We start from the raw sequence: 6,211 nt of genomic DNA on the forward strand, positions 1-6,211 counted from the left end.
CCCAAGTTTTGCTCCCGCCATGTTAATTACTCTCAGTGCATCACATCTGGTGCTGAGTCTTGTGGTTTTTTTCCCCCCGGTTTCCATCTGGCCTGTCAAGGCCTGTTCCTGCCCTTGCTCAGGCCATGGCTACACTGACACGTTTGCTGGTTCAGTCAGCTCACTTAGGGCTCTGATAATTTTATAGGGAGAGCAGCAGGGATAGCTCAGTGGTTTGAGCATTGGCCTGCTAAACCCACGGGTGTGAGTTCAATCCTTGAGGAAGCCATTTAGGGATCTGGGCAAAAATTGGGGATTGGTCCTGCTTTGAGCAGGGGGTTGGACTAGATACCTCCTGAGGGCCCTTCCAACCCTGAGATTCTATGATATTTTTATATTGGCAAAAGCCTTAGTGTAGAGGCAATTTCACGGCAGCAAAAAAGTGCTTTTGCTGGCACAATAACTACTCCTACAACCAACCCAGGCTCCAGTTTAGCTCACCTGGGAAATAAGCTAGACCAGCAAAAGCACTCTTCTTCCAGCGTGCGCTGCAGCTGCACTAAGAGGGTTTGTGTGTGGAGCTCTGCTGGCAAAGCTTGTCCAGTGTAGACTAGACCGCAGCACACGAAGCTCCCACTGACGCCCATGTTGGGGACTTGCAGGAGCGGACTCCAAGGGCCAGATTTGCATGAGCTCCGGCCCCTTAACTGGGGCAGATTCCAATGTGCACCTGGCAGGCTGAGCGCTCCTGAAAATCTGGCCTTAAAGGACTCCTAGACACAATGGAGCCCAGGCCCCGGGAACAAGCCTCTTTCTGCCACCTGGCTACATTGTGTCTGGGCCCTGTTCTGCACTGGATTCGGGGATTGGGAAAGTGTTGCTGGGTTTTCCGCAACCAACTTTAATGGGCATCACTCAGCCAAGGGCCTGGAGCGCTGCCTGGAAGGATTGGGGGCGGGTGTGGGGGGAGTTACTGTTTTTCATGGTACCAGGCAGCCTATGTCTCCAGCATGTTTGCCATGCGGACGTGGAAGTCTGCTGCTCTAACAGCACCGACATCTGCTGGCATGGCCTGGACACTGGCACCATGTGGGCGCTGTGCCTGCCAGCCTCCTCGCTCTCTACCATCAACTGGTGGTTAGATTTAGGCCCTAAAGTCAAGGCATTTTGTACAGTCTCCCGCCACCCCCCTTATCCTCCAGAATCTCAGATTTCATCACAAAACCAGCGCTGTGTTTCCAGTTCTTCCCGGCGTAAACCCAGTGCAGCACTGGCTGGCTGAGCCTGTGGCAAGCCCGGCTGAAATATCAGCTCTGCGCGATGTCTTCTCAACAGGATGTTCACTCTAAACATGATGATTACGGCGGTGTAATGGGCAGCACTATTAACTGGTTCATTGTTAGCAAAAAGAGTCCGATAATGTCCTTGGAGTCTATTTGGGACCTCGCTCGTATCTGCCGTCCAGTGGTGCACTAAGCAGTGTGAGGAACATCGGTCACCTGTTTGGTCTCTGCTCGTCCCAAGGAGAGCGGTGTGTTTGGGATTTGTTTATACCACAGACATCACCCTCACATGCTGCTCTGTCAGACAAGGAAGGTCCAAGACATATGGCCTGCAGAAGGAGCAGACGGTAGAGAGATTTGGGATGGGCCTTGGTTCTGGGGCGTGGGGGCGTCAATCCACAGTACTAGGCCATTTTACAAACATGAGTGAAGCTAGCTGGAAGATGGGCATCGCCCCACGTTACAGCTGGGGCTGGACAGAGCGGGGCTGGACAGACCAAGGACTCTGGAGGAAACCTTTCCTTAGAGGCCGTGGGGCTGACTCTGACTTGCCGTCAGTGAGGAGTCTCAGTTTGACTCCTGATGCACCAGCGTCTCACCGCAGCCACCAGCGAGGGCTGCCAACTTTCTGATTGCAGAAAACCGAACACCCTTCCCCAAGGCTCCACCTCTTCCCTGAGGCCCCGCCCCTCCCTCCCCCTCCTTCCGTCGGCTCTCCCCCACCCTCGCTCACTTGCTCCTTTTTACTGGGCAGGGGGTTGGGGTGTGTGCGGGGGGGTGAGGGGTGCAGGCTCTGGGGTAGGGCCAGGGATGAGGGGTTTGGGGTGCAGGAGAGGGCTCTGGGCTGAGGGGATCGGAGTGTGGGAAGGGGTGCAGGCTCTGGGAGGGAGTGCAGGAGGGGGCTCAGAGCTGGGGCAGGGGGTTGGGGTGCAGGAGGGGGTACCTCAGGCAGCTCCTGGCAGTGGCTGGCATGTCCCTGTGGCCCCCAGGTGCAGGTGACCCCTAGGTGCACGGTTCCTGGCCCGTGGGAGCTGCGGAGCCAGCACTCAAGGCAGGGGCAACGTCTGGAGCCTCCCTGCCCACCCCTGTGCCTAGGGGCTGCAGGGACATACCAGCTGCTTCCGGAAGCTGCGTGGAGCCAGAGCAGACAGGGAGCCTGCCTTAGCCCCTCTGGACCGCTGACCGGACTTTCAATGGCTCGAAAACCGGACACCTGGCACCCCTAGCCACCAGCACCCTGTGCAGTAACTGGCCCTGGAACGGGGAGGAGCCCAGGGCACAATCTGTCTCGTGCCGTGATCCCACGCCAGAGGGCAGGGCAGGCCGTGAGCTGCCGCCCATACCAGCCCCACCGGCCCTGGCCCAGACTCACGAGACCAGAAGCCACCGTGCGCTCCAGGGCAGCGTCTGGCCTGCACGGGGCTGGGAAATGGTACCAATGGGGCCAGCAGGCTCACTTCTCTGCCCCACTGCCTGCCCCCCAGCCTGGGCTCACGCGGGGAGCTGGCAATGCAAATGCAAGCGGCTCTCCCGGGGAGATCCTGCCCACTGGGCCGGCGGGGGGCAAGTGATTCTGCTGAGGTTTTGGAACAAGGTGGGAACTAGCCCCCAATCCTGGGCCTCACCACCTCCTGCAGGCAGCAGCCCTGAACCTGTGGCCAGCCTGGGTCGCTGAGCCCCAGCACGCCTGGCAGCCTCTGGGCCTGGCCCCATCGCTAAGCCGCACCGGAGTGGCGGGCAGGCTCCAGTGGGGACCGGCCCAGAGGAAGCGCTTTGCTGCTGGCTGTGCAGCACTTGCTGCTCCCTGGTCTCGCTGAGTCTCGCCGGGGCCGTAGGCCGGGAGCAGGACTCAGCAATGGAGAGGCCTGGCCGGAGCGGGAGGGGGCGGCCCCCTGACTGACAGAGCCCTGGCACCCGCCCCAGCCAGCAGCTGCGGGAGGCTGGCCAAGGCAGAGGCAGGGCCTGTGCCCAGGGCAGGGAGCAGCACGAGGGAACCCCCACAGCCATTCGTCTCCCCCGCCCGCCCCCCGCTGCCGCCTGGCTCAAGCCGCGGGGGCGGGAAGCAGCTGCTACAGGGTTCCGTTGTTAATGGACACGGCCCAGAAGCGAGAGGGGCGCTGGGAAATGCTCCCCCCCAGCAAGGAGTGGGGTGGAAAGAGGAAGCTCATTTACTTCTTGGCGCTGGCAAGCAGACGTGCGGCTGGCTGGCCCACAGATCCGAACGGCGCAGGGTCCTCCACATTTTCCAGCTGGGGAAACTGAGGCGGGCGACTGACTCGCTTGTGGCCTTATAAGGATTCGACATCACAGCTGGGATCTGACACCAGGGGCTGCTGGAGCACTGGAGTCCCCACAGCAGGTGCTTCCCCACTGTCCCACCCTGTGACCCCCGCCCCCCAAATCCTCTGCCGCACTTCCACAGCGAGGGGCTGGGGCTGGCAGGATGGGTGAGGGGCTGCGGCTTGGAGGTGCCCAGACGCCCTGCAGCGGCAGTCCAGAGCCAAGGGGGCAGGGCAGGGGGGCTCCCCATTGTCCAGGCAGCTGCTGGTGACCCCCAGTGGGTCTCTCATGCTACAGCGGGTCAGCCTGGGTTCGGATGGGGCGAGCTGGCCGGTGGGTGGGTGGGGACAGCTCTAACCTGGGGGAGGTTGAGGGTGTGGGTCTTCCCCACGGGACCCCATGCAGACGCTGGGCTCCCTACCCGCCCAGCGGGGCTCTGTCCCTCAGTGGAAACGGGGGCTCAAAAGCCCAAGCACCAGGCGCAGGTGGCGGCTTGCAGGGAGCCAGCCTGGCTGGAGCTGCTCCTGGCACTGTGGGGCCCAGGAGGGCACAGCAAGGGCATTGCCACCCACTCCCACACCCATTCCCCAGACTGGCCAGGGGCCAGTCCGCAGCACTGCCAGCCATGACAGCCGTTTCCCTCCTCCCCCCGCCATGCTACCCTCTCATCTGCTCCAGCCCTGGCCTGGGGGGGAGCTCAGTCTCCATGCCCTTCCAGCCCTGAGCCTCTGCTGAGGCTGCCAGCTCTGGGCAGCTGTCGAACAGTTCGCCTGGAGGAACTGGGACCGAAACCCCCCAACAGTGCTGGGAACCTTCCCAAGCTGGGTCAGCAGCCAGCCCCAGCCCTGGCCAGCCCCCTGGCAGGGAAAGGCCCCCCAGGGCCTGGGGGTCAGGCTCCAGGGAGGGGCTGGGCCAAGCTGCCCTGCTGGCTGGCTCCCAGGAGGATCCTGACCGAGGGCAGGGAGCTGGGCAAGGCGCATGGTAAATGGCTCCCCGCTAAAGAGGAGGAGGCCGAGGGGCCCTGCCCTGGCCCTGGGGGCACAGAGAGCGACCTGCACTGACTGTGCGGGGGCGGGGGGGGGTGCTACCTGTTCCATGGCAACAGCTCTTACAATTCCACACACCCCCTTGGACCATCCACGGCCAGTTTGACAGTGGGCGGGGGCTGTAGGCCAGCACCCAGCGCCCCTCACAGACCCCAGCATCAAGGGCACGTCCTCACAGGACACCCCCGAGTCTACCTCCAGCCCCTCCCCTGGGACAGCACCCCCAGCCATCAGCCAGGGCAGCGCAGCCACGAGCCGCCCCCCCCCCCCCATGCATGGCGGTAGCCGCTGGGTTCTGCTCAGAGGTCCCCGGGGCGTTTCCAAAGGGCTGAGGGCTGCAGCCTCCACGGCCTTTTCACGGGGGCTGGGCACAAAATGAACATTTCACTCTCTGGAACTACAGTGACACCTCCCCCCACCACCTGGTCATCAGCGGGGCCAGGATCTTGTGTGCTACAGCACAGACTTCTGCCTCTCACGCAAACACAGAAACTGGTAGCAGTAGAAGGCTGTTATCCTCATGTGGACCAGCCCCCAAAGGGGATGAAGAGACACTGCCAGTGGGTTCCACAGGGAGCTGCTGGTGTCCGGCGTGAGTCCTGTTCCAGGCTGCGGAGGGGAGTGTGTCCTAGGACCTGCAGCCCCCCTGCCCTGCTACCCCAGCTTCTGCCACTGTCCCCTCCCCTGCTGTTATCCCCACCAGCTCCTGCCTGTCCCTCCCCCGTCCTATTCCTGGCTTGTCCAACCGCTGTCCTTCCCATGTCTCCCCAATCCCACCGCATCCCACCCTGGCTCCTGCCCCGCAGACTCTTATCCCCCTGCCTTGTCCCCTCTCCCTTTGAGTCAAGCTGCTTCTGCCTTCTCCTCCACGTTGCCTGGGCCCAGCAGGGGAGCTCTGAGCGCACAGGAGGGACAAGCTCCCTGCTCTCAGTTCCCGGCTCAGTGCCAGAGCGATCCCCAGCAGCTGGGACCAGCAATTCCCAGGAGAGTCCAGCTCAGCCCCTGCAGCCTCGGACTGGAGCATGCTCAGTGCAGACAGAACCTGCGGAGACTTTAGCTGCCAAACTAACAAGTCTCTACTTGGCCAAACTGGGGTAAATTTTTGTGGGAGAAGCCATGGCTCATGTCTGGCACCAGGCGACCCCTGCCAAGTTCCAAGTCCCAGCTCCAAAGCACCGGGGTGTGAGAGCTTCTCCACCACAGCTATAAGAATTTGTTATTTTAACGTGGGCAAAACAGATTGTCGCCTAATCTCGTTCTCTCGACTGGTTGAACCATTTCAACAGAAACAGAGGCAGCCAGAGCCCGGAAGGGAAACCTCGGTTACAGCCCGGCAAAGTGAAGAGCAATTGAGGATGGGGGCTTCTGCGAGAACGCGTGAAGCAGCCGTCATTGGAAGGGGTGCTTCCCGCATGATCTGTGACCACGGCCCTTAGATGGCTCCCACCACCCTTTACGTGTCTTTATCCTCACAACACGGCCTGGGGGGAGGGAGGGCAGTGCCGTTACCCCACTGTACAGGGGAGGGAGGCACAGAGAGACCAAGGCCCAGCTGCTCACAGGCACTGAGAGGCCATGCTCCCCCTGAACTCAGCGGGAGTTAGGCACCTAAATACCTGTGAG

Source organism: Caretta caretta, chromosome 27 (genome assembly GCF_965140235.1).
Source record: "Caretta caretta isolate rCarCar2 chromosome 27, rCarCar1.hap1, whole genome shotgun sequence".
Classification (NCBI taxonomy): domain Eukaryota; kingdom Metazoa; phylum Chordata; order Testudines; family Cheloniidae; genus Caretta; species Caretta caretta.